General features: G+C 41.4%; 1 protein-coding gene across 2 annotated transcripts in view; it reads left to right on the forward strand.

Moving 5' to 3' along the window:
* The first annotated feature begins 3,914 nt into the window (after window positions 1–3,914).
* The window catches only part of DRD2 (dopamine receptor D2), a 32,667-nt gene continuing 18,227 nt past the window's right edge, over window positions 3,915–18,354 (forward strand). For both annotated transcript variants that reach the window (XR_008975223.1, XM_057431958.1), the window contains exon 1: window positions 3,915–4,575. The gene's annotated coding sequence lies outside the window, so the exon portion shown is untranslated. The remainder of the gene's footprint in view (window positions 4,576–18,354) is intronic.

Raw genomic sequence — 18,354 nt, forward strand, 5'->3', positions numbered from 1 at the left:
GTTGTATAGTGATCTTCTAGATTCAGAGGTATTTTAATATATTTTTAATAACAAAGTTAGGAAATTCTTCAAACTACCCCATGCATTAAGGTAAATGTATGTGTTTCATTATTCTCATGCTACAAAAAGGAAATCCATGACAGAGAGATGAGTGGCAATGGATTCACCATACCTGCTCTTACACAGTGTTTCAAAATTTCAGAGGCCTTGGGTTAAGACAGCAGGGTCAGATTTGGCCATCTGTGGTTGACTGTCTCAGGCTACTCAATGCTGGCACATATGGCACTTTAAGTCATGTGCAGATCAAGTATTTAACAGTAAATTTGTCTGCAAGATGACAGACTTTATCCACTGAAACAGGCAGAGAATGCAGATGGGATGAATCTTGGTTGAGTATGTGAGATGCTAATTAATATGTAAATTCCAAGCCCATGGTAATCCAGAAACTTTGTCCTAACTTCAGGCTAAGTCTAAAGGCATAAAAGGCATAAACCTGCTCAGGTTCCCACAGTGAAGAAGTGGTAGTTATAGAGGCAAGTCAGAGCTCCCTTTGTCCAATCTTCTTTCTAATACTAGAACTTGTTGGTGCATTGAGTTTGGAAAAAATATTTTGAACTCACAATTGACTCCTTAATGCAAGGGGGAAACAAGCATTCTCCTGGCCCATCTTTGGAAAGGACATAAGAAGATGAGAATTCATTTCCTTTCCAGAGAGATATCAGTATCCATCTTATCTTCTGAAGAAATTTCACGCAAAAGACTATTGATTTTTTAAATTGAACTGATTCAGTCATTTCCAGTGTTGCATGACTAGATTGGATCTCAGCTCAAATGCACAGAGACTGCAACAGGTATTTAGCAGTCACACCACTTCAAGGATCACAGCAGCTGGGTGAAGCAGGACATACTACACAGCTGCCTAATCCACACAGGCTCTATGCCAGCAGACATCAAAGAAGGCCAACTAAGGGTGCCTCTTTCTATCCACTCTCAGGGATCTGAAGATGGCAGGGACATTATCTCATCTGGAGGGACACAATTCATTGGAATTTGCAGCAATACAAGACCAAGCCAAGCCCACCAGTGACCTGCATTTAATAGGCTGTTAGTATTCTGAATTGAGTAAATAACAAAGTTTACTGTTAGTTTGCACCACAGGAAAATCTGTCTTCCAAGTTACTCCTTCATATTGCAATATGTTCTGTTAGATTAGAAATAAAAACGGAGTACAGAAATTACTTCAGAAACTATCAGGCCAGAACCTCAGAGCCTGTCAGGTGAGGTACTTCTGATGCAGCTCTTCATTTTTACACTTTATTAGTAGATCATTCTGCTTTCCACACCAGCAGCATGTGATAGAACAGTAAATTAATAAGCTGTCTTAGTGTGAGGATCTTGATGACTGATATTTCACTGCCATTTTACATTTTCAGTGCCATGGTGCAGTGCAGTAGGCATCTTGTCTTATTCCACTTCAGTGCTGTTCAGATGACTAAGTTTTCTGTTAAAACAGCAAGAAGAGAGAACACTTGTTGAGAAAATACTGCAGAACACTCCTGATATTTGCCCCAGGAACCGTATTCAAGTTTTTCTGTACCTTAAATCAGAAGAGCTATGTCCTAGGAGTTGTGTGTCTACTCCATATTAACCAGCAACAACTCTTCAGTACTTGAAGAGAGCTGCTGTTGACCAACCTCTAACCAAAGAACTAGTCACGGAGCTTCCTCAGTGAGAAATCACAAACTAGAAATACACTAGGAAAAAGAAATAAAACAAAACAAAACCTTGCTTCTCATAAGGTTATACTTGTGGGTTTGAATTTTCATTTTATTTTGGCTTCAGATTCAGGGTTGGGGGCTGTTATATGTCAGTTTTTCTTGTTATTGTGCTTTATTCTCTCCCATGATTCATCTAACTCTAGGGCATTTATTGAAATTCTTGATACAAAATTCGAGGGAAGTGAATCTCCCTTTAAGCTTCATAGGGACAGCTCATAGCCTGATTAAAGTCTCTTGCAGTTTTCATCAGCTGAGGATGTGTTTTTCACATTACAGACTAACAGACTAGGTGCATTCCTAGCACAGGCAAGAGATGTGACATGTAACCCCATCTTCCATCAGACCAGCCATTGCCTTAACCTGTAGTATTCTAGCAAACAGAATAAAAGCTGCTTGACTTAGTAGGATTGAAAATGTGGTAATAGCAATATGACTTTCACAAGCAGTAAAGCACATCTTCACTGTAAATCAAAAAGCCTATGCAGATGGCAAAGAGGCAGTGAGACTCAGATCTCATCCATGAAATAGCTTACCCAGTTATTAATTACTAAGTTACTGTTTTTCTGACTTGAATTGTAGTTGGTTTTCATATAGGTAACTGGATGGAAAGCATACTTGTGTCACAACTGTAAGCCCACAGAAGCTAAGAGAGGACAAGATTCTTCCTGGCCTGAAAGCAAGCATAAACATCTCAGAAAAGTCTTGTCCATCCATTAAATACGTATATTTACTTCTAGGCAAGCATAATATCATATGTACTAGAATTTCCCTGTCTTGCCTTCAAGGAGAAATCAGTGTGCTAGATATACCAGAACAATAATGTCTAATACTTCGTACACTGGCCCTGAGTAACACTTCAGCACTTCAGAGGAATGCATCCAGGTAACAGCAATATTACAGCAATTCCCATGACTGTTCCTGTGTTCTGTGCTGAAGGTGTCAGGTCTATTCATTTGGCCTCCCTGGTACTGCCAAATTCCCAATGGAACATTACTTAGATGAAAAGAAAACTATTTCAGTAACACTTGGGAAGTTCAAGAGAATTTGGTTTGACATTAACACTAAAGATGACTCAGAAAGACAAGTGTATGTGCATTTCACAGCAGTTTGTGTATGCAGTATCCTAAAGGGCTCAGTAGCTCTGCTGTAAAATGTTTAGGCTTCCACAGTCAGAAAAGGTTGAAAGCAGTATTCTAGATCCCTTCCTTTGTAGAAAATCCTCCAGAAATAAAATCTGTTTAAAACCTAGCCACAGACACCGGTCTCATTCTGTTTTCTTTTTGTCCAGTGTCATTTGGTGCCATGAAAAGCAACATTCAGAAAAGAGAACTGAGCCACTTCTGGAAAAAAAAATAAAGCTTTCTTAGGAAACACCCTTCAAATGGACTCCTAATGCTTTGCAAGTCAGGTAGTGTTAAAGACAGTGAACTAGAAGAAGATACCAAAATTTTGCAACAGGAGCTACACTTCCATCATCAGTGCAGGAAATGCTTTCTCTTGCTATTTGAATTGCAAAGAGAGCTCTTTACCATTACAGAGAACATTTAATCCAGGAGCACTGCTGAGAATTTTAGCCTGGATGGTTAGCAAACACACATGAGCATAGTGTGGTGGGACTTTTCTGCAGGGAAAGAATGCAGGTGGGTGACGTCCCTCTTTGGCATAGACCCCCTTATTTACAGAGAAAGTGTACAAGCTGTTTACAGTAGAAATAATAACTACAGTCAGTTTCCTTACTCGGAAATTTCTGCCTTCCTCTTCTATGCTATCCGTACTGGAGGGTCATTCCCTGCCTTTCGTGTGAAACTCGACAGCTATGCACGGACCTGGGCACATGCAGGGGCAGCGAGTAACCTCGCAGCCCTGAGGTTGCCCCTTCCATAAGCCCCTGCAGGACACAACCGGCACTCACCTGGGAGTGCGTGCAGGGGCTGCGGGCCGCCTGCCCACGTCCCCGGGGGCTGCCCAGCATCCCCAGCGAAGCCGGTGGGCAGCTGGGCTGGGAAAGGCTTAATTTCAGCGGGGTTTCCTCGGGGCGGGTCCGCTGCTATCCCTGTCTCCGGGGCTGCGGCGGGAGCGGCCACCCCCGGGCTCCCCGCTCCGGCGCTGTCCGGTCCCCGGTGCTTAAGTGCCGCCACCCCCCGCCCGCCGGAGGACCGCGGTCCCGCAACCCCGGGGCGGAGGAGCCGCCCATCGCCATCTCCCCCGTGTGAGCCGGTGGGATTCGGGGGAGGAAACTTTGCCCCCCCCCCCCCAGCAGGCGAGGCAGAAAGGGAAGCGCTGCGGGAGCTCGCACCCCGCGGCTGGCGAGGGGAATTGTAGTGGAAACAGGTTGTTGGGCTCTCGTCGTAGGAGGAAGGGGCGGCTCTGTATTACCAGCTAGCCAAATCTGGGCTCTGGGAAATGGAGACGGAGCTGCTGCTTTTCCAGACAGCGATGTGCTGAGGGAAATGGACAGCGAATTACTACTGCAGGAGAGCTTTGCTCCAAAATCGCCTCTTCCCAGGAAGCTAATACACTCCCTGAGCTCCTGAAGTTCTAGCAGTTGCTAGCTCAGCTTGGGGTTAACCACAGCAAGTTTCTGCTGCAGGAGTCCCGGTTTGCAGGGGTCAGGCAGGTGATTTTTTCCTTCTTTCAATTTTTGCTCCTCTGCTGGTCCGTGAATACTGAATACCGAAAAGTCTGCTCAAAAGCTGGGGAGAGCTCGAGAAGAGCCACGGTGGAGAGTTGTGGTGTTTTGGATATATTTGTCACAAAGTACTGCCACCTCTGCTCGAGAGATTCATATGGCTTGAAGGTAAGACATATGTGTTGATACTTTCCTTCTGGAAATACAAATGTTTTGAACCTCCCGGTAAGGGAACAGAGACAATAGCAGCTGCTGTATTCACCACTGCAGTGTAAATAAGGGCAGCAGAAAAAGAAAATATTTGCCATTATCCCAAATGATCCCTTAAGCTGTTCTGTTCTGAGACAGGGCAGGAGAAAGTGAGTTTTCTAATTAAAAAATGCAGTGTCTTGGTTTTTTTCTTCTAAAACACTACCTACAAACCAATACAAATTTGTTATTAAATGCTAAAGAGACATTTAAAGTTGCTAGGAAGCTAGGATCATTTTTAGAAGTTTGATGCTTAACATTGCTCTCACACAGACACAATGGAAATAGAGTGACAGGGAAAACAGTAGGAGGAGGATGTGTAGATAGGATATAATGTAGGTACATTCAATTTCCCCAAAGAATAAGCTTGTTCAGTCAATTTGTTTGAGAGAAACTACTATTTTTTCTCTGCACTCATTCTTTTACATAAGGCAAAGCCTGTGTCCCTTAAAATTTCCTTCTCAGCACTACTCTTGAACAGGCGTTCCCACTGGGGGCTTGAAGAAGCCCTGGAAAGGAATCATTCAGAAAAACCCCTCTGAACGTTGCAAGTAGCTTTTGTGCAAGGTTTAAAGTAACCTTTGTGGCATGAAGGAAGTCTGTTTCTTGTATTAAGATACAAACAGGTATTTTTCCTGTTTGTACCTTAATATTTTCCCATTGCCCTTCAGTTATAAGTTTCATCTGCCTTTTTGAAATCAAGGGAAACTGGGGATTTAGGGCAGGGGAGCAGACACTAGGATTGTGTTGGGTCCTATTTGGTGCTGAAATTTCTTTCCAAACTTGTTGACTGTAGGTGGTTTCTGTACAGATAACACATCCTCACGTGTTAATTCTCGATTCTCTCTCAGCCTGACTTGCCCACATGCAAAGCATGAAGCCGTAGAGCTAACAGCATGTGGAGAATGAATCACTGTTCTTCAAGTAGAGTTCAAAGTAATAAAAGAAAAATAACTTGGCTGGTTTATAAATAACCAGCCAAAAGATTATACTATAACTAGTCAAATAGGTTACACATGCAATTCACTGCAAAATAGTGTGGGCTATATCTCTTACACATTCAGTGTTTCATGTAATTGTTCTTCTTTAACCACGCAATGGTCTTAAGAACTTATAATCCTGTGCTTAAGTCCATTAACTGCTTGTAGCAGTCTAGAAAAAATAGTCTATTGACAATATTGCTAAGTCCATCAAAGAAGTGTAAAGAGCACTGTCTCCGTAGTTTTTATTACTATTTTTCCTTTCAACTTTGTTTTCATACTACAGAAATTCTGTTACACTAAAAGCCTTTACTCTTTACTTCCCATACTTCTGAACGGAGGTTTTGTAAAAGTACTTTCCACTAATTTATGTACCGTGTGATAATCTTTTGCGTACATAGACACTGTATGGCACGACAGGCAAATTTGATGGAGAGAGAAAGAAAGAGAAGGGCAGACTTCTCCTCATCTGGCCCTTTGAACTGGTAACATCAGGAGGAATAACAGTATCAGCAGAATTACAAATACGTGTGTTTGGGCTCTGCCTTTTTCCTTAGTATTTCCAATGATAGCTATAGAGCAGTTATCTGACGTTTATTAAGTCAATTGCCTTGCATGGTGTGTCACGTATCACAAAATGCCACCTAAATGTACTTCATGCAGTGCATGTGTACATAAATCCCTGTGTAAAATCTGCCATACATTTACATATAACTTCCATAGGCACACATGAATTGGATTCATGTGTGCAAAAAAGAGCTTCAGTTTGGTATACTAGAATATTTAGAAAGAAAAAGTTCATGTTTCAGCCTTTAGAGAGAAGCAAGTGAACCCTCAGAAGCCAGGCAAACTGAGTTAATAGTATAGGTTATATTGTAGCTAATATCCATCATACCCAGAACCAAATGGCTTCCTTTTCCCTTGATGTTTCCTTCTGTGTCACTTTCACCCTCTGCGTGAGAGGCTAGGTCATAATTTAGATTAGCTAAGTGGTCACATAGCATCCATCATGCTTATCCTAATACTACTCCCACAGCCCAATACCAAGTCATCATGAAGCCCACTGAAGTGAGTAAGTTACATTCACATAAGTCTGCAAAGCAGAGGTGATTTATATATATGCACTCCTCTCACAAAGGAATCACAGCTTGACATCCACTAACTCTGCATGCACTGCTTGTATGCAGGGCAGCAAGCACAAAGATTGCACTTTAATCTTTTCCAGCTTTGCTGAAGTATAAGACACCTGCCTGGGAAAAATACTCAGCTTTTCCTTTAATGGCACTTCAGTGTTGGTTCACTGTATTCTTTCTTGTACTCCCCCAAGTTAGGCAATTACTACTGTAAGCACAGGCTCAGGACATTGGTCAGTTAATAACACAAGTTACAAACGTGATGGGAAATCCAGCTGGCACAGAACAGCAGCATTCTGTAGCTAGGTTGAAAGGTCTGAACAATGGCAGGGACCAGTGAGGATGACTGACTAAGACATGCCCCGCAATGAAGCAGAAAGGCCTAGCACATAAGGTATGATTACCCGTGTGCTCTTCTAAAATCTGTCCTTTGTATTAAATCAGGAAATCTCCACCCTCCCATCCTCTGTTTACTTAAACTTTGGAATTCAAATTTGAGCTTATAATGCTTGTGTTTTGATGCATCTCAAAGTGCCATAGAGAACTGCTTTTGCAGAATGTATGATTACCTGCTGTGCTCATCACTGGATAAAACCCTATAAATCACTAGCCACTGCCATATTTTAAAAGCCCTTGCTGCCAAATGGGTCATTTTAATCCTATTGGCAGATAAGGGTCTGCTCTACGTAACAGACATCGTCCTGTGACTGTAAAAAGCTTGAGGACCAGGTATAAACTGACTTAGCCTTAGGCTTTCTCATTCTTGGCACCCAGGGTATTATATGCAGTTATCTTCTGAAGCTACCTCTGAAACTGCAGGGAATATGTGATAGAAACAAAAATCCATCTGCCTCCAGAAGAAAGCGGAATTTCACATTACGCAGAAAACTTCAGACATTGTTATGTCCAGTGTGTGAAAGAGGATGGGAAATGAACTTCTAAGCCCTATGCTCTATTTCTACAAAGCATTTGCTTGCTGATCTTTAACAGCCTTGTGCCAGACATACCCTTTTCCTCATCAGCAATATTCTTTAACAAATGTTACATAAAAATCTCTCTGACAAAACAAGGAACTTCAAAAAATACTTAGCTTCAAATGCACAAGTATTGGTAGCTCTTCACATATGAACAGGATGGCTTTGGCTCATGAACTTTACAATACTTCCACTATGAGTCTTTTTCAGTTTCACCCTGTGTGCACAAATTTCTTCTGAACACTTAGGAAATCTGGAAATGAGCATCTGCTTTCTCACATGCCCATAGCTGATGTTTAGATTCCAGGAGATACAGGACAGGGAGTGTGTTCACAGAGCAAGTAATTTAGCTGTAAAGCTTTTTGCCACAGGATGCCTGGATGCTAACTGTTCCTAAGCCTTCTTGACCTAGGTTCAAGGGGACACTAAGCAATCTCAGTTCCAAGGAAAAGAAGTCCACTGATCCTTAAGAAATGCACAGAAACCACTCTGGCTCGGTAAATATCTGAGATGCAAAGAGTTGGATGATGTGACAATTCTTGCCAAAACATCCTGTATACCTGCTCCATTCTTACACTCTTGCCCAAGCTTTTGGTTACCATTGGAGAAAAGATATTATACTGGTTGAACTTTGACTTCGCAGGGTTATTTTTTTTAAGGCTACAGGAGAACATACCAGTAGGCTAAATGCTAAAACATATTATGGTTTGGAATACAGGGAGGAAGATTTTGAAATGTTTGTTTGGGATCTAACTTCACTATGTTTTACAAACAAAAACTTTCAGTAGCTACATTTGTTTTGGCTAACTCTTCAGGAGCATGTGAGACCGATCAATTTGTGCCAGGGTGTTGCTAACTAGATTCTTTGGGAAAGGGAGAGGCAATTGTTTAAGTCCTGTCAAAAGCATCATTCCTTCTGCTGTTACAAAACCAACCTATATTCAACCTAAAATGATTGCTAATGAGTATTAACTCCTCTACCAATTGTTCCACTTCAATCATGTTTTCTCTTGCTGTCCTTCATCTGGATATTTTTAGCATTATCATTTTTTTGTAAGATGTGACTATGTGTTCAGTTGCTTCTTCTCTGTACATACCTCCCAATTATCCTGGTGGGTATTTTTCTCTCAACCCCCTAGAACGGGTTTATTTCTGGTTTACTCTTCCCTGTTGGTTTCCATGTGGTTATGTGGGAGGCTGCACATTCTTTATCAAAGCAGAGAGCCATGATTAGTCCATTCAGAAAATGTAAATTCAGCCTTATGTGTTATGTAGCACTGAAGAAAAAGAGAGAGACTGTAAGGAGCAATAAAATCAGTCAATAATAGAACAACGTTAAGCCCTGTAGGTAGGCCTGGATGATCACGATGACGTCCACACTTCAGATTTCTAATGGAGCTAAATAAACATACTGAACCTGTGTATTGCTGTCTGGGGAAAGCTAATCAGAGTGCAATCCAGTCCTGCTGAAGTAAGTGAAATCCACTGCGATTGTGCAGCCTTTGCAATTAACATTCATTTTGATTTGTATCACCCTTTCTGTACATGTTCCATTATTTATCCCAAATTTCAGACTCGGTAGCCTCAGCTGTTTCTGTCTGAAATGTCCCAGGAGCTGGAAACACACTCCTTAGTCGATAAATACATGTATTTGACTTTGTTCATTGCTTCAGGTTGCCAACTGCTAACGCTGGGGATGTATCAGCAAAATCAACACTATTGAGAATGCTCTGTGTAATTTGCAGCTTTGTAGAAAAATGAACTCTTCACCAACATCTCAGGTTTTTGAATCATGCTCCCCTGAATGCTGCAGCTGAAGCAATATATCAGAAAGGTTACATCTATTACCTAATATATTACACCTTGCAAATTACTTGTCTAAACTGAATCTTCATCCCACGCGCTATTTAGACATCTCAGGCAATTCGGAGTTTTAGCAGATTAGGATCCTGTCTGTAACAGGCACTCTTCTGACCTCCAGTTACCCCTATATCTGTGTATTTCAAGCTTTTACATATTTGTCCAATAGTCAAGAAAAACGTGATTACCTAGGGGATTACTGAAGATAGGTTTCTAGCCTTTCAATGTGTTTTATCTGGTGACCACTCCAGGCAAGAATACCTTTGAGTTACAGCCTTGAGTTACATGCTTGGAAATCAAACACCCTCCCACATCAGAAAGAACTGGGTGCCTCCAGCTAGCCTGCTTTCTTTTAGACATCTACACACAGATTTAGCCGTTGATTTTTAGTCATCCCTGCTTGAAAAGCTACAATTAGAAAGATCTCACTAATTTAAAAAACATTAAAAATAGAAACACCTCCCCACCCCTGCTACACATATCATTAAACAGCAAGAATCACCCTGGTCCAGGTACATGAATCATTTATCATTCCCATGAGGTTATGGATGCTTTAAAAATGTGCCTGTAGTTGTACAGGAATACTTCAGTGCACCATGATGCTGAGTGAACTGGCTGGGCATATGTAAACTCCTTGTTTGTACTTTCTTAATGGCAAACTAACAGTAAGAATTAGAAGGTTTGTTTATGTTACTAACTAGGGAATCAGAAAGTCAACATCAGAATCTCCATGCTAGTAAAGATTCCTACGTGTCCTTATTATTGGTTTGGTTTCATTTGTAGAGTGCTTATCTTAAGTTGGTCAGGATCCACGACTGGGGACTTCAGACATTTGTCAGCATAACAGGAAGCTATTAAAGCATTACAGCTACTATAAAACATTACAGTATTATCAATTTACAACTGCACACAAACGTACCAGCCAACTTCAAGTTTTCACTGCTTTCCTCTCTATAAAACCAGACTAAAAGAGCAGTCTTTTCCTCAGATTTTGAAACTGGTTGTAAAGTAGGCTTTAGTACTTCCAAGGGTAGCACTGGGGCAACTGCTAGAGGTAAAGTTGCCAGGGAGAATGGATCTCTGAGAGTGGATCTATTCCAGATCAAAAACAAGGGCTGACAGTAAATATCATCACATTTGGTCACACGCAGTTTCTACCCACATCACTGGCTGTTAGCCTGGCTACAGCTCAAAGTGTCTGCACTGCACTTTGAAGAAGCTGAGCTGAGAATATCTATTAATAACTACAGGGCTTCCTTCCCATCTGTTAATTAGTAGTGGGCATTGGAGTTCTGCCTATAGATATTTTGGAGCATGGGTCATATGAGAGTAAGCTCATGCATTTAAATTTCAAGGCAGGCGTACTCAGAGGGACACCTGGGGTCAGGCTCTGGCTCTCTGAGACACAAGACTGGGTACTGAACTAGCAGCACATAACTCACTTTACACTGGCTGTGTAAAGCCGGCATAAAAGTTGCTTGTTTCCGTCACATAAAATCTTTTCCAGATCTGTCCTGGCCCCTTGTGTCCTAAAAGAGTCTGTGGCTTCGTGCAGTATATTTAAAATTTGAGACAATTGGAGGAACTGGGGACTACTTTGCAGGGCAAGGCATCATCCTGACAATCACAATGACTGTGATAAAATGAGTGCATAGACATCTTTTGAGTATGATCAGAGAAAACCAGCAAAATTTCACCATGCTTGTTGCAAAAGAAAGTATGCACATAGAGCAAATTTGGTGGGAAGAGACAGCACTCTTCTAACACATCTTACTCTCATACCCCCAGTCATAGCATTGGTTCTGGAGAGCTGTAAGAACCAGGGCTAGCTGAAAACTTCATGGCCAAAACCATTTCCACCAAAAGCTGAAATGAATCACTGTTTTCCAGAAATTAACTGCTTTTCTCACGAGTTTTCTTTCTTCCTCCCTCCAATACAAATTCAATAGTTTCTTCGCAAACACATTTTGTGTAGCTGCAGAAGTTCTGGGTTCAGAGCTCCTGACAGAAGTTAGTGGTTAGTGTTCCTAGAAATTAACTATATGTGTCACTGGCACTTTACCATTCCCTTGTTCCACACCACCAGTACAGTCCAAATATTCTTTCTAGAGTACAAGTATATACATTTTCTTTGAAAGATATTTTACTAATAAAAGGAGAAACCATGCAATGATGATGTGCAATTATTCATTCTGTAGGAGGATGTTTGTCTACATATGATTTCTTTGCAGTTTCCTTTATTGTCCTTCCCAAGTGCTATTTTTATTTATCTGTAGACTTTTTTCTCCTTTCACTGTGAAGAGAGAATCAATGAGGAAATTACAGCTGTAACAGAGAGCAACAAGAAGGGATAATATTAAAGTTAAGGTCCTTTGGGGCTACATTCTGCCATTCAGTTTACTGTAGAATTTCTGACTCAGAAGGCCTCAGAATCATACCCACAAAACCTTAGGATAAGAGACATTGTTTGTAGACACAGTAAGCATACTTTACTAAAAGAATAAAAAGAACATGCAAAGGAAATGCTAAAGTAAAGCAATTACTAAACACATGAAGGAGATAGTTCAATAACTTGGACATTTCCATCATCATTCAGTGTCTGCCCCGAAGATATTATTCTGAAGACATCCTTCATATGTCAAGTGTGACAACACCTTGAACACTAAGAACATGTCTGATTTTGATGTGAGTGAAAAATTAAAGTCATAGGCAACAACAGCAACCCATCATTACACAGCAAATCACATCATTTTGAGGGTTTTTTTTTTCCCTGAAGAGAACCAAGAAGGCTCAAGAAGGGGACCTGTCTCTGCGAGATGAGGACAAAACAGAGAACATTTCTTCTCTGTGCTGTTACAATGCCCTTTCAGAAGACAAAGGCCAGTGCCTGCTGGAGATTTTTCTTTGACTTCTGTGCCTGTTTAACTTTCAGCAAGTAAGGAGACCTGTGTTCAGTTCATGCACATTTTGCCTTTAGTTCTCTGTGCCCCCTTATTTGTATTGCTGATGAATTAAACAGCCACTGAAAATAGCACTGGCTTTAGCCCTGCCTTAACTTTCATAATAACTTGTACTTAGCACTCCATAATTAAAAACATTAATGGCCATGTAACGATTCATCTGAAAGACTATCTGCTCCCTGCCAAATGGGGCAAAAATATTCATGACTTTCTGGAGCTCTGTTAGTAACTTTGTTGATTAAAGGAATATGGAAATAATACGGAATTCATAACTAGATCAGGTCCAGATTACTGGATTTATTAATTGGATTTATTATGGACGTTGCATGCAGTGGCTGCACTTAAAAGCCTCAGATAAAATGAAGTATTCGCTGTGGTAGGTGCAAGAAGTGCACACTGCAGGAAGTGGATCCCACCAGCCAGAGGTTGTACTTCACAGCTTTCACAGTTGGGAGCTTTTTCTGGCTACGCCTGACAACTCAGCCCTGATAAATCCTACTGAAGGAGCTGTCAGTGCAAACAGTACTCACACATACTCTGTTCACCACTTCCACTTGGAACCTCAGGCAGTCAATCTGGAGGGTTATTGGGCTGTAGGTCACAGGTGTTGAGTCTGGAAGCTGGGGCTGATGAATTCTGCAGGCAAGCCGAGCTGCAGCTTGTGTTTGCACAAAGGGAAGCTGGAGGCTTTCCCAAGGGGCCTGAGGTTTATTGCAATGTAATAGCAGCAGTAACTACATTTGCTTTCTTGCCCTCTCCTGTTGCTCATTTTGTGGGTTTAGTTTGTAAACTTACAGGGCAAAAGAGCTGAGTCTTGTGCACTAAAGTCTCCTGTTTACTAATACCTTACAGCAGGCTGAAACTTCCACTGACAGTGTTAAAAGTCAACAAGTAAAACTTAACAAGAGTTGTGTGTGCACAGCAACCCCAGGGCCAAGACAGAGCTACAGAAACACAGGCGAAGGCCCTGGTTTTCGGCTGGCCTCACAACAGTGGCTCCACTCCACTGAAACCCTTGAAACAACAGCAGTGTTTCACTCATTCCTTGCCTTGAGATTTGCAGCATCCTCCCAGAGCCCCATCTGTGTTTAAAATTGGATGCAGTGCTCATGCATCAAAGGCCATGGTAGAATTTACACAGGCTACTAGTCCAAAGTAGCCCAAACATGAGCAGCTAGTCTGTGCTGGCCTCTTGTAAGAGGTAGCCAGTGTAGTAAGGAGTCCTGTAACCTGCTCCCACTTATAACAGCTCTCTCCTCTGACCAAGCAGACTTTTCTGCAATTTTGAAACCAAAATGACTCAAATAATTCCAAATATGGAACATCTCTTGAGCACCGAAACTCTGAATAACCTTTCCCCTAGCTAGGTAATTATCAGTGATGCTAACAACAAGTCATGTTTCATGGAGAGAAACTGGATGTCTTTTCAAGCTTCCTACCACCTATCAGATTAACAGGTCCTGCTCCTCCACTGAAGAATCAGAGCAAAGCCATGACCTGAGCAACTCTAGCAACAGGCTGGAGACTGAGAGACCAATCTTTTATTAAGCTGTGATCCACACGTGTGCTGTGGTTAGACTTTTGAATGAGCTTGCCTGAATTTTAATGAAGGCCTATGGGAAAAGATCAGTTTAGGGTCTTCTAGTAAACACAAACCAGACAGATAAAATCTTAAACCACTTCTCTAACATCTTAGTTTAGGACAAGGCAAAATATCCATGCATTCATCTGGAAAACAAATTGCACCACGCATGGTGGAAACAAAACACCATAGAGAGCATCTGAGGTCTTTGAAGAGGCACAACAAGAGGGCCACCTTCTTCTTCCACTGTCAGATTTCACAAAACTGCTCTCAAGAAGCTTATTTGACACCAGCCAGGCATCAGGCTGATTAAAATACACCCCCAAATGCATAGACAACAACCTCTTCCCTCCCACAGTGTAAGCAGGTGAGCATCTTTCTTTAGGAAACCAGGATAAAAACACTGTAAATCACTTAGCTGGTGAAGGGTACCAGTAGCAACCGGAGCCACAGGGTGGTAGAAGGTTAAGGAGCTTCAACAAGTAAAAGTAAGTAAGAATGAACACTCCCTTTCTTACTGAAAATCCTGTTCTCAAACACTGGCAGGATAAAGGTCAGTTTCTCTTCCTCCCCTCTGTCTCCATGAAAGGCACATCAGGGCACAGCTGTGAAGCAAGCTGAGCGTGGGGTGCTGAGAGCGCAGATGCTGGATTGCTATAGCAGGAGCAAAAAGGAGGGCTTGATTCTCATGATCCCAATGAGGGATTTGACAGGGAGTGAGGTAGGGGCGACTTCGACACGGATAGAGTTATCTAATCACATATGACACTGCTTGTCACATTGCATCTTTCAATTGCTCAGCCAAAAAAGCTGGGAGAAAAGATGCCAGGGTCCTTGTTAGTCTGCTTTCCTGTTGTATGTTCAAAGGGGGTGGCTGTCTTCAGGTGCCCCCGGGGGAAGAGGGGTGTGAGGAGTCACTGCATCATCATCACAGATGGACATGTCTGTGAGTTTCCCCAGCTTCTGATATGTGAATGACACCAGGAAATAGGTCCTATCGGGGATACCAATGTAACGCTCTGTAAGCTCACACTGTGTAAAATTGACACTTTTTATTTTACTTTTTGTTATATAATTTAATTTTGTTTCATTTTGCTCCCTGGCACTCTTAGGTGAGTTTTATATGAAACATTGCATGATGCGCTCTCTCACATATCTGCTTGAAATCCAAATACAGATCCTAACCCTGCTACACAGCCTAAGGGCCAAATTCTTTTGAAATCATGGCAAAACTTCAATTGGGAAGAAAATGATGCCTAGGAGCAATAATTCTCCCAAGAACGTGAGCTTTTTGTATCACAAGTAACAGCAAAATAGATCTGCTGCATAGCAAATTTCTGCCTCCATGGGTGGAATAAACTGAACAAAAAGGGGACACAATGATGCAACAGCATTAGAATAGAAACACAGACTGGAGGGGATATACATACTGCACATGTAAAAGGTAATGAACTGTTCTCCATATCTGGAAGACATTCCAGAGGTTTAGATCAACAAGTTCAGACAAGTGCTTGTCATGAAATGGCCATGGTGCAGAGCAGCAGCCGCAGGACTCTCCAGGTTCTTTCCAGCACTAGCGTCAGGATAACAGACACTGATTTACAAATGATGATGATCCTGCCCAATTCCTCTATGGCTGAATGTCCACTCTGTGGGAGGAGATGTGAAAGGATAGGCCCAGAACTAGAGACATGTTCTTCTTCTACTCATATTTTGCTTGCAAAGATGGCAGAGGTGGGTGTTGGAAGTCAGGATTTAAGCTGAACAATGGAGCTGATTTAGGTCAGGGATTAAATGATTAATGATCATTAGGATTTGAAATTTGAGAAGCACTGGCTGATCTGTATGGGAGGAATACCCAGCTCCTGCTCGCCTCCCCTCTGCTGATCGTAGCCTGTATGTGTATTCACTCACCATGAGGGACAGGACAATAATTTAACTAATGTTTTCTTCAAGTTTCAAGTACAGGCGAGTGGCACTTAGAGCAAGGAGTCACATGAATGTTGTGCCGATTGACACATCTTCATCAAATCTTCTACAAAGAATCTATTATAAGGGATTTCATGGCAAATATTAGTCATAGATGGTTTGGGGCAAACACCTACAAAATCTAAGAAAATGGAAGGGAGAGGAAGGGGTAAAGGAAGGCAAAAAAGAACTCTCCTTTCCTCTGGAATTCACTTCTTTTGGGAAACATTTTTGCAAGCAAGCTTAGTGATAGGAGTGGCAATGAAAAGAGCAGATGTTAAATGAATGTTAGATGACATAAGTAGAAGGCAAACATTTGATCTCCTCAATCTGAATTATTATTATTTACTTTTAATAAAGTATGACTGAAGGACTCAGAGATAAAATATCCTGGTGCTAGGTACTGCAGAATCACAGGAAGCCTGGCTGGAGGGGGAAAAAAGGTTTATTCAGCTAAGGAATTAGCACAATCTAATTCTGCAATCTAATGAAGTTATACCCTTCAAATGCTCATCACCAAAACGTACAGTGAACGTGAAAGAGAGAAATCAAAATAATTTTAAAATTGTCAAATTAATTCAATAATTTTTAAAAATCCTTAAACATTTGCCACAATTTAACCAGCACTTTAAAGTAAATGTTTTGTTCAGATTTCAGATGCTTCTGTACATAACTGCTCGGGATGGGGAGTGGAGAGATTCAACCTTGTCAATTCCTCAAAAACAACGCAATCAGCTCTGCTACTGATGAAGGGCTATTTACAGACACTGGGGATGATCTCTAACATGTAACACATTATAAAAGAATATGGATCACCAGTATCATAAGGCTGGGGATTTATTAGATTAGTCAGAGGCTCAGATCTAGTCAGAGAGATATGGCATTAGGATACATATAAAAGAAGTAAGGAAAAGGGCTTTTGTACAGAACAATATTAGCTCTATGGTATTGCAATACTTAATCAGAAGCTCTGCTTTTCTAGTCAGAAGATCTGTCTCTGACAGTGGTCACCTCTGAGAACACTGGAGTGAAGCAGTATGCAATACCTATGCCATTAATCCACAATCTTACCTGCAGCTGCTACAGGTTTCATTAAAACCTGCAGTGCAAGATCAGATTGTTTCCTCAATCTGTTTTCAAATGAGCCCAATGTAAGACTTTGGAATGGGTCTTTGTCCTCAATAAATGAATTCTTCTTAAAATCAAGAGCTGTGTGGTATTTCTGGTTGAATGTCCAAAACTGAAGGCACGTACAGTGTGAAATGATTGTTAAACAATCTTTTTCTGCCCATCCTTTCCACCAAGCTGAGAACTGTGCAAGTGGGCTGCGTTTGGCATAGCTCCAGCTTGCAAAAGTCTTAATCTGCCAAATGCTGTGAAGATAAAAGCTTGCCCTGTGCCCACATATACTTAAAGAGCAATAGGAATCAGCGGCTCCACATCAGCAGCCCGGCAGCTGGAGTCAGATCTCTCTTCTGAATTACAGGTGGATAGAAGGAGTGATGGGGTTTCTGGAGGGAGATTATTGCCAGAGGACACTATTTATCCCTGTGTCCTGTCTGGAAGTAAAACCAGTGATTTGTGATGTAAACTGCCCTTCTGTGTTTGAGATGACTGTGCATTTGTCAAGTCTCCTTTGAGGAGAGCTGGCAGTGAGACCACATGCTTTAGTGGCTGCTGTGATGGTTTATAAAAGCCCATGCTACGAGTTTTGGAAACCTAACCCTAGGGAGAAATTTCAAAACATATTCACAAAATGTATTCTGAAATAGGGTTTGAGTGTGATTTAACTAAAATTCTGGCAGTTATTTTCCCCCCCCCCCCCCCCCCCCCATTTTGACATAAAATACATTAATGGGTTTGAAATCGGTATAGATCCTAAAAAGCTTATTTATGAAACAAACCCCCACCGCTACAACTTTTCCTTGCAGAAGTTATTAGCTTTGATAGCTTCACATATTGGAATGAGAAAATGTTAAAACTGGAAAATTCCAAGTAATTTTCCTATGACAAAACCTTATGACAAGCTGTAGGTCTTGAATAAAGAGAAGGTCTTTTTAAAAATGGAATCTGCTTTTTATTAGGAGAAAGACATGCTAAAGCAAGTTAAATGTGTATTTCTCCACCTCTAGGGAAGATATCACTGAAATCTTCCCTTCCATTAGGACTTGCAAAAAACCTTGACAAGCCTTTAATTAAGGGTGAGATTTTCAAAGGACGTGAAAGGAGGAGGCAGTCAAT

Source organism: Pezoporus wallicus, unplaced genomic scaffold (assembly GCF_028554395.1).
Source record: "Pezoporus wallicus isolate ANWC-B61680 ecotype Strahan unplaced genomic scaffold, APGP_CSIRO_Pwel_v1 scaffold_8769, whole genome shotgun sequence".
Classification (NCBI taxonomy): domain Eukaryota; kingdom Metazoa; phylum Chordata; class Aves; order Psittaciformes; family Psittacidae; genus Pezoporus; species Pezoporus wallicus.